Source organism: Anopheles ziemanni, assembly GCF_943734765.1.
Source record: "Anopheles ziemanni chromosome X unlocalized genomic scaffold, idAnoZiCoDA_A2_x.2 X_unloc_12, whole genome shotgun sequence".
NCBI classification, from domain to species: Eukaryota; Metazoa; Arthropoda; class Insecta; order Diptera; family Culicidae; genus Anopheles; species Anopheles ziemanni.
Genome location: NW_026689730.1, coordinates 338,853 through 357,500, shown reverse-complemented (window position 1 = coordinate 357,500; position 18,648 = coordinate 338,853).

The window sequence follows — 18,648 nt, the reverse complement described above, 5'->3', positions numbered from 1 at the left end:
CCGTGCCCCGTCAACAGTTGACACAGATGGAATCCGACGTCGCCGTGCTTCCGGTTGATCCACTCCGCGATGTCCGGTATGAGTCGGTGCGACCAGCTGACCCTGGAAGAGGCGCCACCAGGGGTTGCCACGTCGGCGTCCCACCGCTCCTGCCACGAACGGATGGTGGCAATCCGCTCCTCCTTGCGGATGGTCTGGCCGCTGGTCCCGGGTCCTCCGTGCTGCTGCCGCTCGAAGCACCTGGCGTCCTCCTGGACGAGCCTCCAAACCGGCACAATTCCGGCAACAACGCAACACGCGCGGTACGAGGCGGTGCGGAAGGCCGAAGCTGCCCGTTGCACCACTCGTCGCTGTGCCCGCTCCAGGATCCGCTGTCCTTCTCGTACTTCGACGACGGAGCTCCACACTGGTGCAGCATACCGCAGCACCGACTCCACCACTGCCGCCAGCAGACGCCTCTTGGCATGCTTGGGACCACTGTGGTTCCGCATCAGGCGAGAGACGGCGTCGCCCACTCTCTGCGCCTTCTCAGCGACCTGCGTAAGATGCGGAATCCAGGACATTTTGCAGTCAAGCAGCACTCCCAGATAGCGCAGCTGCTTTCCCACAGCCACTACTTGATCGTTAACGACAACGGTGACAGGGTTGCGTGGATCGTCCACGTCAACGCTCCGTTTCGATACAAGTACCGCCTCCGTCTTCTGCGGCGCGATGCTGAGTTGATGCGCCACCATCCACTCATTCACCACGGTGACTGCGGCAGCCGCTCGATCCGAGGTGTCCCGTGGTCCCACGCCCTCCACAAGCAGCACCAAGTCGTCCGCGTACGCCACCAGCTCAACACCTTCTGGAAGCTGCACAGACAGGACGCTGTTGTACATAACATTCCACAGGGTGGGGCCGAGGATCGACCCCTGTGGAACGCCTGCACTAAGCGGCCTGGACGCTGCGCCGTCGTCGCACTCGTACACCAGTCGCCGATCCTCCATCCAGCTAGCGAGCATCCTCTGCAGGTCGGCCGGGACCTCCATGTCCCGGGCCGCTGCAGCGATGTGGCTCCAGCTAGCGGTGTTGAACGCGTTCCTGACGTCCAGTGACACTATCATCAGACAGTGGTGCACATGGCGTCGCGTAATCGGCTCCCTGGTGTTAAGCGCGAGGACTCTGCGGCACTCTTCGACTACCCTCAATATCGCCTGAGTCGTCGAACGACCCCGACGGAACCCATACTGCGCCGGATGGAGGCGAGGATTGTCCGGGGCCTCTAAATGCTCGTTGAGCCGGTCGAGCATGAGGCGCTCCAGGACCTTGCCAGCGCCGTTTAGCATCCCCAGGGGTCGGAACGACGAGGACTCTCCTGGGGGCTTACCGGGCTTCGCCAGCAGCACCAGCCGCTGCTCCTTCCACGGTGATGGGAACACACCGTGGTCAAAACAGGACTGGTACACACGCCGGAAGACCTCGGGGTGTTGGCGGATGGCAGCCTTCAGCGCTCCATTACAGATCCCGTCGAGGCCGGGCGCCTTCCGGGGGGCCAAGGATCGCGCTATCTCCAGCAACTCCTCGTCCGTGACCGCGCGCGTCTGAGGAGCACCATCTTCAGCGGCCAGTGGGGTCGGCCACACGAAGGGATCGTGTTGGGGAAACAAGTCGTCCACGATGCGCTCAAGCACTGCGCGTTCCCTTTCGGGAGGGACGCGGCTGCCCCGCAGGCGAGCCATCACGACCTTGTACCCAGCTCCAAACGTATTCTCCTCGGCCTCCCGGATGAGGTCATCGAAGCTTTCGTCCTTGCTCGCCTTGATGGTCCGGGACAGGCGCAATCTGAGAGCCATGTGGCGCTCAGCCGCTGCCAATCGCTCACCAGGGTCCGTGGTGGAGCGGGCGCGTTCGCTGGCTGCCTGGCATTCTCCTCGCAGCCTGTCGAGTTCCGGGGTCCACCAGAACGCGGATGACCGCACCTGAAAGGCTGGGCAGTGGTTCCGCTCCATGGTCTCGTCGCAGGCGCGTGCGAGACCAGCCACCAGACCTTCGGGTGAGTCCGCGAGCTCCGAAAAGTGATTGTGCCGCAGAGCCTCCACGTACGTTTCCGCGTCGAACTGCCGCACCTTCCATCTCCGTCCTGCTGCTGCACCGCTGCTGCCCGTTCCAGGATGCTGCTCCTCTCGAGTACCCCGCTGCTGCTGCTGCTGCTGCTGCTGCTGCTGCTGCTGCTGCTGCGGACGAAACACCTCGAAGCTCAGGTACTGGTGGTCGCTAGCGCTGTAGGACTCCAACACCTTCCAGGTTCCTGTTCGCGCGAGGCCCGGGCTCGCGAACGACACGTCTACCACGCTGGCCGTGGCAACCCCATTCCCGGTGAAGGTGGGTGTGTTGCCCCGGTTAAGCGTCTCCAGGCCGAGGTAGTTCATCGCCGTGCGCAACTCAAGACCCTTTGGCGTGTCGGAGAAGCCTCCAAAAGCCGTATGGGCAGCGTTGAAATCTCCCGCGACCACCAGTCGTGCCTGACCCTGAACTTCGATCTCCAGGAGGTCGAGGTACTGCTCAAACCTGGGTGGTCTCCAGCTAGGGGAGGCGTAGCAGCTGACGAAGCAGATGCCACCGATCTGCGCTGCCACCATCCCAGGGGAACCGCTCCATACACGCTGGATGGGTGATGCGCCTGTAGCAATGACCGCAACCTGCCCATTGCAGTCCACCGCCCAGTTCCCGTTGCCACCCGGGGGACGGTAGATCTCGCTGGCCAGGACGACATCAACCCTCGCCTCCCTAGCCGTCTGCAGCATAAGGTCCTGCGCTGCTCGACCCCTACCCAGGTTGATCTGCAGTACCCTCAGCACGGACCGATCCTCCTGGTTACGTGTCCGTCTTAGCGGGAGCACGGCGCTGGTTTACTCCTACATAGCGGGTCCCCGATCATGTGGGGTTCTCCACAGACCATGCACCTCACCGGGGCGGTGCAAGTCTTGGCAATATGGCCCTTACCGCCACACCTAAAGCAGCAGTCTGACCTGTCCACTCCTTTGCAGGCGGCTGCATGATGCCCCCGTTCCTTACATCGGAAACACCGCTGGTCTGGTAGGCCAAGCGGTGGGAGTATCTCCATGCGCACCCGTGTGTAGCCTATGCGGAGCGTATTCTCGCTCAGCGTAAGCGCCTGGCGCCGAGGGATACGCATGCGTGCTACTTGCAGCCCATCGCTGCGGGTCCGCATAAAGACATCCTCCGCAGTGACATTTCCGCCGCTGGCGAGCTTAACTGCCTGCGCCACCTCGTCGGCCGTGACAAGCATATCGACGCCTCTCAGCTCGACCATCGCCATTTCTGTTTGGAGGCTTGCCGTTGCGGTATCTCCCACCGCTTTGGCCACCTTCTCAAGGACCTTATTGCTGTCCGCTTTCTTGGCCAGGTAAAGGGTCAGCACATTGTCAGCTGACCGCCGGGGACGATCGATGGCTTCGTCCAGTTCGCGGTCTTGCCGAACAGCCAGGTATATCTCCTTATAGCTGCACTCGGGCAGAGCCGTCAGCTTAATGGCGTCGGGACGCGTCTTCCTTGGGCGCGATCGTCGCTTCTTCTTCTTCTGGCCGGCCTCCGGGATAACCACATTTTTCGGTGGCGGGTTCCGAACCTTCTGCGTCTTCGGTTGGGACGCCGATGTTGTTGCAGTCGGGGGTGCGGCCGCCTGCGAACTACGTTTCCGGGATTGAACTTCGCACCAGGGGTTCTCCCGTCGTTGCGCCTGGATTTGCAGGCTTTGCTCCACATCATCCTGCCGCTCCTGCTCCAGCTGAGCCTCCAGTTCGCGCAGCTGGTTCTTAAATAAGCGGATCACGCTATCCCGCTTCAGCTGGCGCTCCTCCTCGCGCCGCCGGAAGAACTCCTCCGCCTGATGAACGTTTGCACGATGATCGTTCAGGTCACGCCCTGAGCGAGACTGGCTGCGCAGACGTCCCGCCCGAGACCGGCTACGTTGACGCTGCTGATCTTTCAGCCGCTTCTCCTGTTGTTGCTGCTGCGACTGCAGCTTCTGCTTCTGAGGCCCTGCGCGGGAACGGCTGCGCTGGCGCTTCTCCTTCTGCTGCTTCTCCTGCTGTTGTTGCTGCTGCTGCTGCTGGTGCTGCTGCTGCTGCTGCTGCTCCTGATCTAGCTGCTGCTGCCGCTGCTGCTGCTCCTGCTCAAGCTTCTGCTGCTGCTGCTGCTGCTGCTGCTGCTGCTGCTGCCGCTCCTTCCTTTTTCCAGACATGGAAGATGGACCCGGCTGTGAGGCTGAGAGGCCGCCAAAGTTTGCCTCAATCAGCTTCTGCAAGATGTCCATCTTCCTAGTTTGGTTCTCTACAGTCCTCATTAAGCCAGCCACCGTGTCTGCGAGCGCCTCCACCTGCATTCGCAGCGAGGCTTCGGTGCGCTCCGGCTGCGCTAGAGATGACACCTCCATCTGCATCTCCGCCTCTAGACTCAACGGCTCAGAGCCGGAGTCTACTACGATGGTGCCTGGTTCCGCTGCATGCAGCTGCACCGCCAGGCGCCTTGTCCGTGACAGGGAACTATCACGCGATCTAACTGTAAGCTTCGTTGTCCCCTCTCCCTCGGGGGGCGAGCCAGAAGGCCGCTTGCCCAGCAAAACCTCACTGCTGACGTCCATCGCCGGACGTTGCCGAGGTTGCTACACGGCTTGAGGGGAGAGAACAAAGGGGGGGGGGGGGGGGAGTGTGGGCACTCAACCCCGGCCCCAGATATTAACTGTGCCGACCACTTACCTCCAAAGTGCCGCGATCTCGACAGGGAAGATCGGGCCTTCGATGGGTCAATAACAGCTATCCAAGGGCACTCTGCCACCTGCTGCTACTTGGAACGCCACTTGCCACCTATAACACCGTCAGCCCCCACCAAATACCCGCGAAACCGCCACGAAACCACGAAACCGCAGCTCAAATCACGATTTCGAGCAGTTCCAGCGGTATATATAGGCTCCAGGGGGCGGGGGGGTGAGGGGGGGTGGGTGGGGGTGGAAGTGGGGTAGATGCGGGAGGGGTCCTACACGACCCACGGGGGGTACCTAGGTACCACTGGGGCACAACACCACTTTTCCTGCACTTCTAGCACTTCCACTCGATTCTGCTCGATTTCTTCCGTTGCTCAAGGGCCGGGATTTTGCTCGTAGGGCCGTACGAAAAACCGGCACAACTTACACCGAAAAGTTTTCCGCTCACCGTTCGGCCAAAACACAACCGATCTTCTTGCGGTTTTCGCCAAAAATTTTTAAAAAATTTTCTCCGTCGATAGACACCAAACACGACCGGGAAAACGGGAAAAAATTTTCCCCGGATTTTCCGGCTGACAGCTTGTCAAATCGTTTTCCACTTGTAACTCGGTCAATTTTCCACCGATTTGACCGCGGTTTCTTTCTAAAATTATTGTGGAATATTTCGCGTCGATTGCCACTAATTTTCCGAGGAAAATCGGAAAATTTTTGGAAAATAATTTTCCACACGCAAAAAGTTTTTCACGTGTAATTTCCACAATTTCCGTTCGATTTCACCCGTTTTTTCACCAAACTGCCACAAATAATTTTCCGCATCCGCCAATACCAATTTTGCAGGAAAATTCGGAAATTTTGTTGTCACCTATTTTATTCCCACGGTCGTGACGTCACGCCTCGTGGGAATTGCACACACTTTCCGGATCTCTAATTCCGGCTATTTTCCACCGATTTTCGTGCGGTTTTCACTGGATATTCACTAGTCAGCACCGCCGCCACCAATTTCGGACGAGTTAAACACGATCCGGAACAATTTTACACGTTTTCCAAAACACGTGGTTTTGGGGCCAAAACATGTAAACAAAGCACCTCACTTTCCGGATCTCTAATTCCGGCTATTTTTCACCGATTTTGATGCGGTTTTCGTTAGATATTCACTAATCCGCACCGCCACTACCGATTTCGGATGTGTTTTAATGGATTCCGTGCAATTTTGCGTGCTTTTAGAAACACGCGGTTTTGCACCAAAAACGAACACAATACCGCACAATTTCCGGATCTCTAATTCCGGCTATTTTTCACCGATTTTGATGCGGTTTTCGTTAGATATTCACTTATCCGCACCGCCACTACCGATTTCGGATGTGTTTTAATGGTTTCCGTGCAATTTTGCGTGCTTTTGGAAACACGCGGTTTTGCACCAAAAACAAACACAATACCACACCACTTTTTATTCGTTTTTCCGGCCAAAAACCAACGGATTTTGATCCGGTTTTCGCCGGCAACGCACTTTCAACCACACTTTTCACCAAAATAGTATCAGTTAACCGAGATTAAAGCACTTTTTTGATGAATTTGAACCACTTTCAACAGGAGCGTCTTTTGTTCAACCGAACGGTTTGACAGCTCACTTGCTACTACAGGGATAACTGGCTTGTGGCCGCCAAGCGTTCATAGCGACGTGGCTTTTTGATCCTTCGATGTCGGCTCTTCCTATCATTGCGAAGCAAAATTCACAAAGCGTAGGATTGTTCACCCTTTCAAGGGAACGTGAGCTGGGTTTAGACCGTCGTGAGACAGGTTAGTTTTACCCTACTGGTGTGCAAGTACTATCTCAATGGAATTCCTGTGCAGTACGAGAGGAACCACAGGTACGGACCAATGGCTCAATACTAGTCCGAGCGGACTTTGGTATGACGCTACGTCCGTCGGATTATGCCTGAACGCCTCTAAGGTCGTAACCGAACCAGGCTGGTAGTATATGTATAGGAGTCGTTAGCTAGATGGCTAATAACATCACGAGACCGGATTGAGTCTTCTATAGACTCTTTCCATTTATTGGAAACCCTCAAACTGAGCCTATCGCGAGTGCGCTCGCCGAAGTACCTGAAGTGGGAAAAGGCGTTGTGCTTGCCGATCTTCCAAGAATAGTTTCGACTCCTAAGACCACCCGAAAACGACGGGTTTGCAGGCTGGGCGCTACGCATTGAAGAGAGATGTACATTTCGATCCTTTCAGGCGACCCATGCTTGGTGGTTGTGTGCGGTGTGCTCCCCCCGGGGGGCACATGCGGCATACCGTGTGTGGACTAGTTGGACCCACCCTTGCGGTGGACCGACCGGTCAGTGGTGTTTGCGGGTTAACACATGCGAGCGTTGCGGCCCAGAGGCCTTACCGCCTTTCACTGCGGGTTCGTCAAGAACTTGGAGATGGTCGCAACGCATCGGGTCCTCCCGGGGTACTTGGTGTTTGGATGCTGGCTTGGTGATTAAACACTTGATATTCCATCTTCGGATGAATTTCGGGTGTCACCTGTTGCCTAAGACCACTTGCATGTTTAGCTCGCCGTGGGGTAGCAAGCGTTGTGATCTAATGGCCTTACCGGGCAAACACTTTCGGTTCGTCAAGGACTTGGAGTGCCGGGACGGGTTGGCGGATCCATCACTCTGAGTATGCCGGGTTGATACTTGGGGTTGGTTTGGTTTTGGTGACCCAATACTAGATGTGCCATCTCGGTGGTATGTCAGTATCACCTATACTCCAGACCACTTGCATGGTTGGCAAGCGTTGTGATCTAATGGCCCAACCGGGCAAACACTTTGGGTTCGCAAGGACTTGGAGTGCCGGGACGGGTTGGCGGATCCAACACTCTGGGTACCTCCGGGTACTTGGGGTTGGTTAAGGACTTGGTGAACAAACACTTGATGTACACTCTCCGGATGTACTTCGGGTGTCACCTGTTGTCCGAGGCCACTTGCATGGTCGCAAGCGTTGTGATTCAATGGCCCTACCGGGCAAACACTTTGGGTTCGCAAGGACTTGGAGTGCCGGGACGGGTTGGCGGATCCAACACTCTGGGTACCTCCGGGTACTTGGGGTTGGTTGAGGACTTGGTGAACAAACACTTGATATACACTCTTCGGATGTACTTCGGGTATCGCCTGTTGTCCGAGGCCACTTGCATGGTCGCAAGCGTTGTGATACAATGGCCCTACCGGGCAAACACTTTGGGTTCGCGAGGACTTGGAGTGCCGGGACGGGTTGGCGGATCCAACACTCTGGGTACCTCCGGGTACTTGGGGTTGGTTGAGGACTTGGTGAACAAACACTTGATATACACTCTTCGGATGTACTTCGGGTATCGCCTGTTGTCCGAGACCACTTGCATGGTCAACGGTTGAGGTGGTGATGGCGGGTCGGTGCTGTAGGGTGCCGGCCTGTTGGCTGCCTTGGCCGGGTTGGTTGGTTAACACTTGATTGAGCTTGCACCCGAGGGTAATGGCACTTGAAGGTGGGTACCGGCCGGCTGACCTGGTGTGATGGTTGGTTGGTGAACACTTGGCGGTACTTGCACTTGGCTGTGCTTGGACTTGAAGGTGGGATCCGGCTGGCCTAGGCCATCGGTGGTTGGTTGGTTGGTTGGACCTTGATTGGGCCGACTGGCTGGCTGGCCATCGGTGGTGTGGTGTGGTGTGATGGTTGGTTGGTGAACACTTGGCGGTACTTGCACTTGGCTGTGCTTGGACTTGAAGGTGGGATCCGGCTGGCCTAGGCCATTGGTGGTTGGTTGGTGGGTTAGCCCTTAGCTGGGCTGGCTGGCTGGCTGGCCATCGGTGGTGTGGTGTGGTGTGGTGTGTGGAGTCGAGCATCGCGCGCCGTTGCCTTCTTCGGAGTGTTGTGGGTACGCAAGTACTTGCAGTGCAAAGAGGTTGGTGATGGAGTGACATTGCCTTCACCATGGAGTTGCGGGTACTTAGGTACTTGCAAGGAGATGGTGGTATGGTGGTGTTGCGTGTGTGGTGTTCGATTAGAAAGATATATTTTCTAAGTCCGGATTAGTGCTGTCAGGAGAGCCGCCGCTAACAGGTCCTCCACGGCCTCCGTGGGGATTGACTTGGCGCTATTCCGGACTTGGGGCGATCACGATGTCCCCGTGCGGGACTTAGAAGATGGAAGAACACAAGTACCCTTATCCCATGACTTGTGAGCGATTGGCATACATTACCACATGAAGAGAAAAATTGGCTAAGTCCCGGATCCATATTATACGATGGGAAAAATCGGCTAAGTCCAGGATCCATATATAATAACCTAATAATCGGCTAAGTCCAGGATCCATATGATATGAACAGAAAAATCGGCTAAGTCCAGGATCCATATATAATAACCTAATAATCGGCTAAGTCCAGGATCCATATTATATGAAGAGAAAAATCGGCTAAGTCCGAGATTGGGTCTGTCGGAAATACACTATCAAGTTACCACACAAGCAAGCAAGATGGCCTAATGATGGATCCATATGATATGAAGAGAAAAATCGGCTAAGTCCAGGATCCATATATAATAACCTAATAATCGGCTAAGTCCAGGATCCATATTATATGAAGAGAAAAATCGGCTAAGTCCGAGATTGGGTCTGTCGGAAATACACTATCAAGTTACCACACAAGCAACCAAGATGGCCTAATGATGGATCCATATAACATGAAGAGAAGATCGGCTAAGTCCAGGATCCATATATAATAACCTAATAATCGGCTAAGTCCAGGATCCATATAATATGAAGAGAAAAATCGGCTAAGTCCGAGATTGGGTCTGTCGGAAATACACTATCAAGTTACCACACAAGCAAGCAAGATGGCCTAATGATGGATCCATATGATATGAAGAGAAAAATTGGCTAAGTCCGAGATTGGGTCTGTCAGAATTACACTATCAAGTTACCACACAAGCAAGCAAGATGGCCTAGTAATGGATCCATATTATACGATATGAAAAATCGGCTAAGTCCGAGATTGGGTCTGTCAGAATTACACTCTCAAGTTACCACACAAGCAAGCAAGATGGCCTAGTAATGGATCCATATTATACGATATGAAAAATCGGCTAAGTCCGAGATTGGGTCTGTCAGAATTACACTAACAAGTTACCACACAAGCAAGCATGATGGCCTAGTGATGGATCCATATTATATGAAGTGAAAAATCGGCTAAGTCCGAGATTGGGTCTGTCAGAATTACACTAACAAGTTACCACACAAGCAAGCAAGATGGCCTAGTGATGGATCCATATTATATGAAGAGAAAAATCGGCTAAGTCCGAGATTGGGTCTGTCAGAATTACACGATCAAGTTACCACACAAGCAAGCAAGATGGCCTAGTGATGGATCCATATTATACGAAGAGAAAAATCGGCTAAGTCCGAGATTGGGTCTGTCAGATATACACTATGAAGTGACCACACAAGCAAGCAAGATGGCCTAGTAATGGGTCCATATAATATGAAGAGAAAAATCGGCTAAGTCCGAGATTGGGTCTGTCAGACATACACTTTCAAGTTACCACACAAGCAAGCAAGATGGCCTAGTGATGGATCCATATTATACGATATGAAAAATCGGCTAAGTCCGAGATTTGGTCTGTCAGAATTACACTATCAAGTTACCACACAAGCAAGCAAGATGGCCTAGTGATGGATCCATATTATATGAAGAGAAAAATCGGCTAAGTCCGAGATTGGGTCTGTCAGAATTACACTATCAAGTTACCACACAAGCAAGCAAGATGGCCTAGTGATGGATCCATATTATATGAAGAGAAAAATCGGCTAAGTCCGAGATTGGGTCTGTCAGAATTACACGATCAAGTTACCACACAAGCAAGCAAGATGGCCTAGTAATGGGTCCATATAATATGAAGAGAAAAATCGGCTAAGTCCGAGATTGGGTCTGTCAGACATACACTTTCAAGTTACCACACAAGCAAGCAAGATGGCCTAGTGATGGATCCATATTATACAATATGAAAAATCGGCTAAGTCCGAGATTGGGTCTGTCGGAAATACACTATCAAGTTACCACATGAGCAAGCAAGTTACCACATGAAGAGAAAGCCGGCAAAGTCCGGGAATGTTACCACATGAACTGGAAAATGGGCAAAAACCTACCTTCACAGGGAACGTGAATAAGTCAGGCTGTAGACATCGGATCGACAAGCCAAAGACTGATATGGAAAGGAAATGAGTAGTACTAGCTTTCCTGAGAGTTGCAGAGCTTAGACTGCATATGAACGGAAGTTATTAAGCATCAAAGTCAGAAAAGTTACCCAAAGGAACACAAGTTCCAACTTAGAGCATGAATACCGCCTAGACGGTAAGAGGTACGGCCAGGCTGAGGAATAAGAAAATGTTGGCCATCATGTTCCCTAACTATCCCCCGAAGACCGCAAAGCAATCCAACATCAACCAAGAAAGTTATAGCCCGATCAAGGAAACACCTACTTTGCACCGATATTGCACCAAATACATGTACCAAGCACCTTCGGTTGCATACCTGCAGGGGCTTACCGTAGTAGGCCATGGAAGACCGATATACCGAACATAATCACTTTCTATCTCCTCGGGTGTTGGAGATAGCGCTTTGCGGTAAAAGAACGAAAGTTAGACCATATCTTGGTGCATCTTTTTGCCCGAGAATCCAAAGGCCTATCTACCAAGGCAAGAAAGTTGTGTGGGGACAAAATGTCCAAAAGTGCCCAAAGTGGCACACTTGAACCATATATTCGAGAAAAACACAAGTGTGGGCCCGAGCTAGCAAGTGGAAATGTTCTGACCGTCAGTAGTCCTAGTCAAGGCGCACTTATCATTATATGGGGCCAAAGTGCCAGCTAGTCTCCAAGTGGGCCATATGGGTGTTCTAAGGTTTGCACCCAAATGAGGAAAAAACAGGGTAAGGTACGGTTTACCACGAATAACTCGGGCTGTGGACGGCCGAGCAAGACAACTGGCATAGCGTTGGAAAGGTCTCGATGAGACCTAACTACCCTGAGAATATGAAGGCAAAGACTCGAACGACCGAAAAGTTATTAAGTGCACAAGTGGTGAAGTTGCACCAAAGTCCGTGTTTCCCGAAGTGGTACACGAACACCCAATATTCGACCAAAACACAAGTTTGGACACGAGCTAGCGAGCTACAATGTTCCGACCGTCAGTAGCCCTTATCAAGACACGCATTTAATTGTATGAGGCCTAGCCGCTAGCTCAACTGGAAGTCGGTCATACGGTTGGTTGATGGTTTGGACCAACCACGTGGTGTACCAAGTTGAGGTACCTTTCATGAATTATAACTCGGTCAGTTTGCCACCGAGCGACAAGTCACGGTGTGATTTGGAATAGTCTTGAGTGGGACTATCAAGGAAAAATATGAACAAAAAATCACATAGTACATGGGCGAAGCTATTAGCGAAACATAGAGCAAAATGGTACCAAAGTCGAAGGAAATGGGACTTGGACCAAGAATAACGGCATGTTGGAGAAGAGATAGCAAGTTGGCGTGGAATAATGAAAAGTTGGTAGTGGTAATACCAACATAAAAGTATATGAGGGCTATGCGCTAGCTTGCCTCTAAAGTGGAGATATGGGTGATTCATGGTTTGCACCCAAGTATGGAAAAAACTGGTATAGGCACCTTTCAGGAATTATAACTCAGGCCGTATGGCTCTTAGCGACAAGATACAGTGTGATTTGGAATGGTCTTGAGTGGGACTATTTAGGAAAAATGTAAGTAAAAAATCAGCATGTCTATGGATGATCCTATTAGCGAAACATAGAGCAAATTGGTACCAAAAACTATGGAAATGGGACTTGTACCAAGAATACCGGCAAGTTGGAGAAGAGATAGCAAGTTGGCGTTGAATATTTATAACTTGTTGGTTAGAAGACCAACAAAAAAGTATATGGGGCCAAGGCGCTGGCTGGCCTCCAAAGAGGAGATATGGGCGATGCAAAGTTTGTACCCAAGTATGAACAAGTATGCTGAAAACAGGGTAAGGTACGGTGTACCACGAATAACTCGGGCTGTAGATGGCCGAGCGAGGCAAACGGCATACCGTTGGAAAGGTCTCGGGGAGACCTATCTACCCTGAAAGTTTCTTGAGGCTGAGTTGAAAGACCACGGAGATATTAGGTGATGATGGTCCAATTCGGGGACCAAGTCGCAGGAAATGGCACTTGACCAAAATCACCCTTGGAAGGCTAATACCGGCTTACCGGTAAGAGATAGTGACTTGGCGTAGAATATTCATAAGTTGGGCGTGTAGAGACGCAACTTTCGTTATATGGGGGCAACCCGGTCAGGGTGCTCCAAGTCGGTCGTTTGGTCGGTTTATGGTTTGGGCCGACCACGTTGTGTACCAAGCTGTGGTACCTTTCATGAATTATAACTCGGTCAGTTTGCCACCGAGCGACAAGTTACAAAGTGATTTGGAATGGTCTTGAGTTGGACTATCAAGGAAAAATACAAATAGAAAATCAGCATGTTGGTGGGCGAAGCTATTAGCGAAACATAGAGCAACAAGGGTCCGAAAACGAATGAAATGGGACTTGGACCAAGAATAGCGGCAAGTTGCAGAAGAGATAGCAAGTTGGCGTAGAACAATTATAAACTGTGCATGGTATGACCAGTAAAAAAGTATATGGGGCCAAGGCGCTGGCTGGCCTCCAAAGTGGAGATATGGGCGATGCAAAGTTTGTACCCAAGTACGAACAAGTATGGAAAAAACAGGGTAAGGTACCAAGTACCACAAATAACTTCGGCTGTAGATGGCCGAGCGAGGCAAACGGCATATCGTTGGAAAGGTCTCGGGGAGACCTATCTACCCTGAAAGTTTCATGAGGCTGAGTTGAAAGACCACGGAGATATTAGGTGATGATGGTCCAATTCGGGGACCAAGTCGCAGGAAATGGCACTTGACCAAAATCACCCTTGGAAGGCTAATACCGGCTTACCGGTAAGAGATAGCGACTTGGCGTAGAATATTCATAAGTTGGGCGTGTAGAGACGCAACTTTCATTATATGGGAGCAACCCGGTCAGGGTGCTCCAAGTCGGTCGTTTGGTCGGTTTATGGTTTGGGCCGACCACGTGGTGTACCAAGCTGAGGTACCTTTCATGAATTTTTACTCGGTCAGTTTGCCACCGAGCGACAAGTTACAGTGTGATTTGGAATAGTCTTGAGTGGGACTATCTAGGAAAAATACGAACAAAAAATCATAATGTCCATGGCCGAAGCTATTAGTGAAACATATAGCAAAATGGGTCCGAAAACGAATGAAATGGGATTTGGACCAAGAATAACGGCTAGTTGGAGAAGAGCTAGCAAGTTGGCGTAGAACATTTATATTTTGGGCATGGTATGACCAACAAAAAAGTATATGGGGACAAGGCGGTAGCTGGCCTCCAAAGTGGAGATATGGGTGATTCATGGGTTGCACCCAAGTATGGCAAAAACTGGTAAAGGTACCTTTCATGAATTATAGCTCAGGCTGTATGGCACTTAGCGGGACGCTCGGCAGTGGTATGGAATAGTCTTGAGTGGGACTATTACGGAAAAATACGAGCAAAAAATCAGCATGTCCACGGACGAAGGTATTAGCGAAACTTAGAGTGAAATTGCGACCAAGTCGCTGGAAATGGCCCTTGAACCAAGTATACCGTCAAGGCGGTACGAGATAGCGAGTTGACGTGGAACATTTATAAGTTTGCCTCCACGAGACAAAAGTTTAGTTATATGGGGCCAACCCGCTCAGGGTTGTCTAAGTCGGTCATATGGCTGATCGAAATTTTCGACCAAGTACTGAGAAAACAGGGTAAGGTACCGTGTACCTCGAATAACTTCGGCTGTAGATGTCCGAGCAAGGCAAACGGCATAGCGTTGGAAAGGTCTTGAGGTGTTCTAGCCACCCTGAAAAAATGAAAATGCTATCTGGAAAACTCGTGGAGATATTAGAGAAACATAGGGCCCAAAAGATACCAAGTCGCAGGAAATGGGCCCTCCAAAGACACCCTAAAATCCCAATTACGGCTAAGTTGCAGGCCAGCTAGCGAAATGAAATGTTCTAGGCACAACTAGAACACGTTAATGCGCAACTTTTTGAATCAGAACTTTTTTCGATATCTGGCCCCCAAAGGGGGGATATGGGCGATCCAAGGATTTTTCCAAGTTTCGGTACTTTTTACGGTATCGCTCATAGCTCCGGCTGTATGAAAGCAAATGACAAGCTAAGACATGATTTGGAAAGGTAATGAGTAGTACTAACTTACGTTAGAACACAGCGAAGCGCTATCGGTTCATGGCAAGGCCGATATAAGCAGCCAAAGTTGAAAAATGTTGACAAAATGAACAAAAATTACCTTGGTACGCGAATAGCGGCCAGGGATGAAGAGGTACGAAGGTGGTGTGGAACAATTATAATTAGGACTTGGTACGCTCTAAAAGTTTGCCGAAGACCACAAAGCGCTCAGACCCATAGAAAGTGGCCATTTGGGCCGAACAGTGCGTGCAAAGAGGTGAAAATGCAAAAATTGCACTTTTGGGGCGATTTGCGGGGGGAAGGAGGGGTCGGAGGGGAAAATGTCCCTTGACCAAAAAGTCTTATCTCGTCGAGATCTACAACATTGCCGAAGACCGCAAAGCGCTAGCTCGCAATCGAAAAATCGCGATTTTGAAAATTTTCTAAGTGTTGGGCCCCCTAAGGAAAAGTAACAAAAATCACCTTTGGCCCCAATTTTGAGCATGAAGGAGTCGTTTCCGAGGCATGGTGTCTTCGGCAAAAAGTTTCATCTACTCGAGTACTTACGACTAGTCAAATAAAAAATTGAGAAACACATACGGTATGGCTATGCCGAAGCTCGATACACCCGAAAAAATCCCAAAAAAGTCGAAAATGTCGAAAAATGAGAAAACCCTATATTCGTACTCTACACGAGCCCTAGATATTGAAAAGTGAAACCCGCGATCGATTTGGAACAAAAAATTGACCTAGGCAAAGTTGTATGGAGGTAGGGACCCCTGAGAAAAAAGTTTGGTCCCGAGGCTCCTTGGACCACCAAGTCCCTAGGTCGGACCAAAATCGGAAAAAATCCGACCAAAGTCGAAAGTGTCGAAAATTTTAAAAAACCCCTTTTGGGGCCCTATGGCCTCCCTAGATAATGAAAAGTGAGGTCCGCGGCCGATCCGGAAGAAAAACTTGACCTAGGGAAACTTGTATGACGGTGTGGACCAAAAAAAATTCGATGAGTGTATTTTAGACCGGCTCGAAAAAGTTTCCAAACATTTAACTGAACCAACTCTTTTAATTCCATGGGGTGGTGGGCGTCGAACAAAGTTGCCTAGGTCGACCACCAGAAAGACCAGTCGTGTTGTAATGGATGTTTTGACCACTTTGCTAGGGAAATCTAGTAGGTCGAAGCAAATTTGGGGTTCGAGATGAGTTGGTGAAAGTTGGTCCAACCTAGGTGTGCGTGGTGGAGGTTGACCATGAAAGTAGAGCATGATGGGAATGACCATAACTTTGGTTCTAGATGTCGGATCGGTACACTTGAGGCAGTTTTGGAAAGGTGAAGGCCTGCTCTAGCTATGTTTCCTACCAAGCTAAGCGCCTTCTAGTGACCCGGAGGAGGTATTAAGGGTCAAAGGCAAAAAGTGGTACCTTAAAGTGCATGTGACCAAGAAAATGGGAAAAACGGTATCGCCTATAGCTCAGGCTGTATGGCTCGGATCGGAAAGCTAAGATATGCGTTGGAAAGGTCTTGACGAGCGCTAGCTATGTGTCCTACCAAGCGAAGCGCTAAGTATTGAGCAAGTCGGTCATATTAAGGGGCAAAGGTGAAAAATGGTGGTTTAGAGGCAAAAATTCACCTTATGATCGAAAATAGCGAGCGAACGCTAAGAGCTACGAACACGGCGTAGAACAATCATAAGTAGGTTACCACAAGACCTAACTTTGGCCAATATAGAGCGAGAAGATCGGAGGTACCCAAGAGGGTGATATGGCTGGTTCAAAAATGGGCAAAAACGAGACTTGAGAAATGGGTTGAAACACGGTATCGCGAATAACTCCGGCTGTATGGAACGGATCGACAAGTTAATGCCAGCGTTGGAAAGGTCGAACCGAGCGCTAACTATAATCCCAAACAACCGAAGCGCTAAGTGTTGAGCAAAACGGAGTTATTAAGCGACAAAGTCGAAAAATAATACCAAAATGGCCAAAAATCACACAAGACCAAGAATACCGAGCAGGCGGTAAGAGATAGCGGGTTGACGTAGAATACTTATAAGTTTGCCTTTACAAGACCTAAAAGTCGGCCATAGAAAGCAAGAAGATCGGACCACTCTGGAAGGGTGATACGAGTGGTCAAAAATTGGCAAAAATGAAACATGGCTAAAATGGATTTGACTTGCGCACCATATAGCTCTGGCTGTATGGCATGGATTGTTAAGCTAGGATATGTTTTGGAAAGGTTACACCCAGCGCTAGATACGACTAGAAGAAAGCAAAGCGCTAACTAGCATGGTTTGGAAGTTATTAAGCGACAAAGTCGAAAAATGTTACCAAAATTGGAACTCGAGTACATTGGGCCAAAAAGTACAAGTTGTGAAATTTGGACTTACGAGTAAAATACCGAGCTGGCGGTAAGAGATAGAGACTTGGTGTAGAAAAATTATAAGTCGGGCATGTTATAACCTATATTTGGCCCGAACATAGTGTCGAGATCGGAGGTACCCAAAAGGGTGGTACGGGTGTTAGATGGTTTTCCCAGAGCATAAGCTCCACATGATAGGAAAAACGGGAAACATCATAACTTCGGCTGTATGGCATGGAATGGAACGAACAAGGTACCGATGGAAAGAGAAAAGGCAGCGCTAACTATAATTCCTACCAAGCAAGGCGCTAGCATGCGGTCGTTCGGGTGTTATTGTGCGTCAAAGTCAGAAATTGTTACCACGAGAAGCGAAAATCCGACTAAGTCCAAAAATACCGGGCTGGCGGTAAGAGATACGGCTTGGCCGTAGAACATTTATAAGTTGGCCAAGACAAGACCTAAGTTTCGTCCATAGACGACAAGAAGATCGCAGGTACCTGAAGGTGAGATATGGGCGTCCCAAAGTGGGCCTTTGAAAAAGTCACAAACTTCCCTTATAACAGCATACACCGAATATCTCTGGCTCTATGGCACCGAATAAGAAGTTGAGCACAGCGATGGAAAGGTGATAGTCAGCGCTAAATATCATACGAACGGAGTGAAGCGCTAAAGGGAAAGGATCTTGGTGATATAAGGTGACAAAGTCGAGACAAGTTACCTCAAAATCATGAAAAATGTGAAAAAATGGCTAAGTCCCGGGTGCCTTAAGGGCAGGTTGATCGAATGTACCGAGCTGGCGGTACGAGATAGAGACTTGGTGTAAAACAATTATATGTTTGGCATTACAAGACCTACATTTGGTCAATACAGAGTGAGAAGATCAAAGATACCCGTAAGGGTGATATTGGTGTCCAAAGGTAAAAAGCACCAAGTCAGGAAGTCAGTACGCGATGAAACACGGACCAAGAGTACCAAGCAATTGGTACAAGTTAGAGCCTTAATGGTTCAAGATAGAGACTTGGTGTGGAACAATTATATGTTTGGCATAGCAAGACCTACATTTGGTCAATACAAGGTGCGAAGATCAAAGATACCCGTAAGGGTGATATTGGTGTCCAAAGGTAAAAAGCACTAAGTCTTGGGAAACTTATATGAAGAAAAGTACCCTGATGGGTCATATGGTATTGATCGAAAAATCGGCTAAGTCCCAAAATTGGGATGTCATAACTACACTAAAAAGTTACCA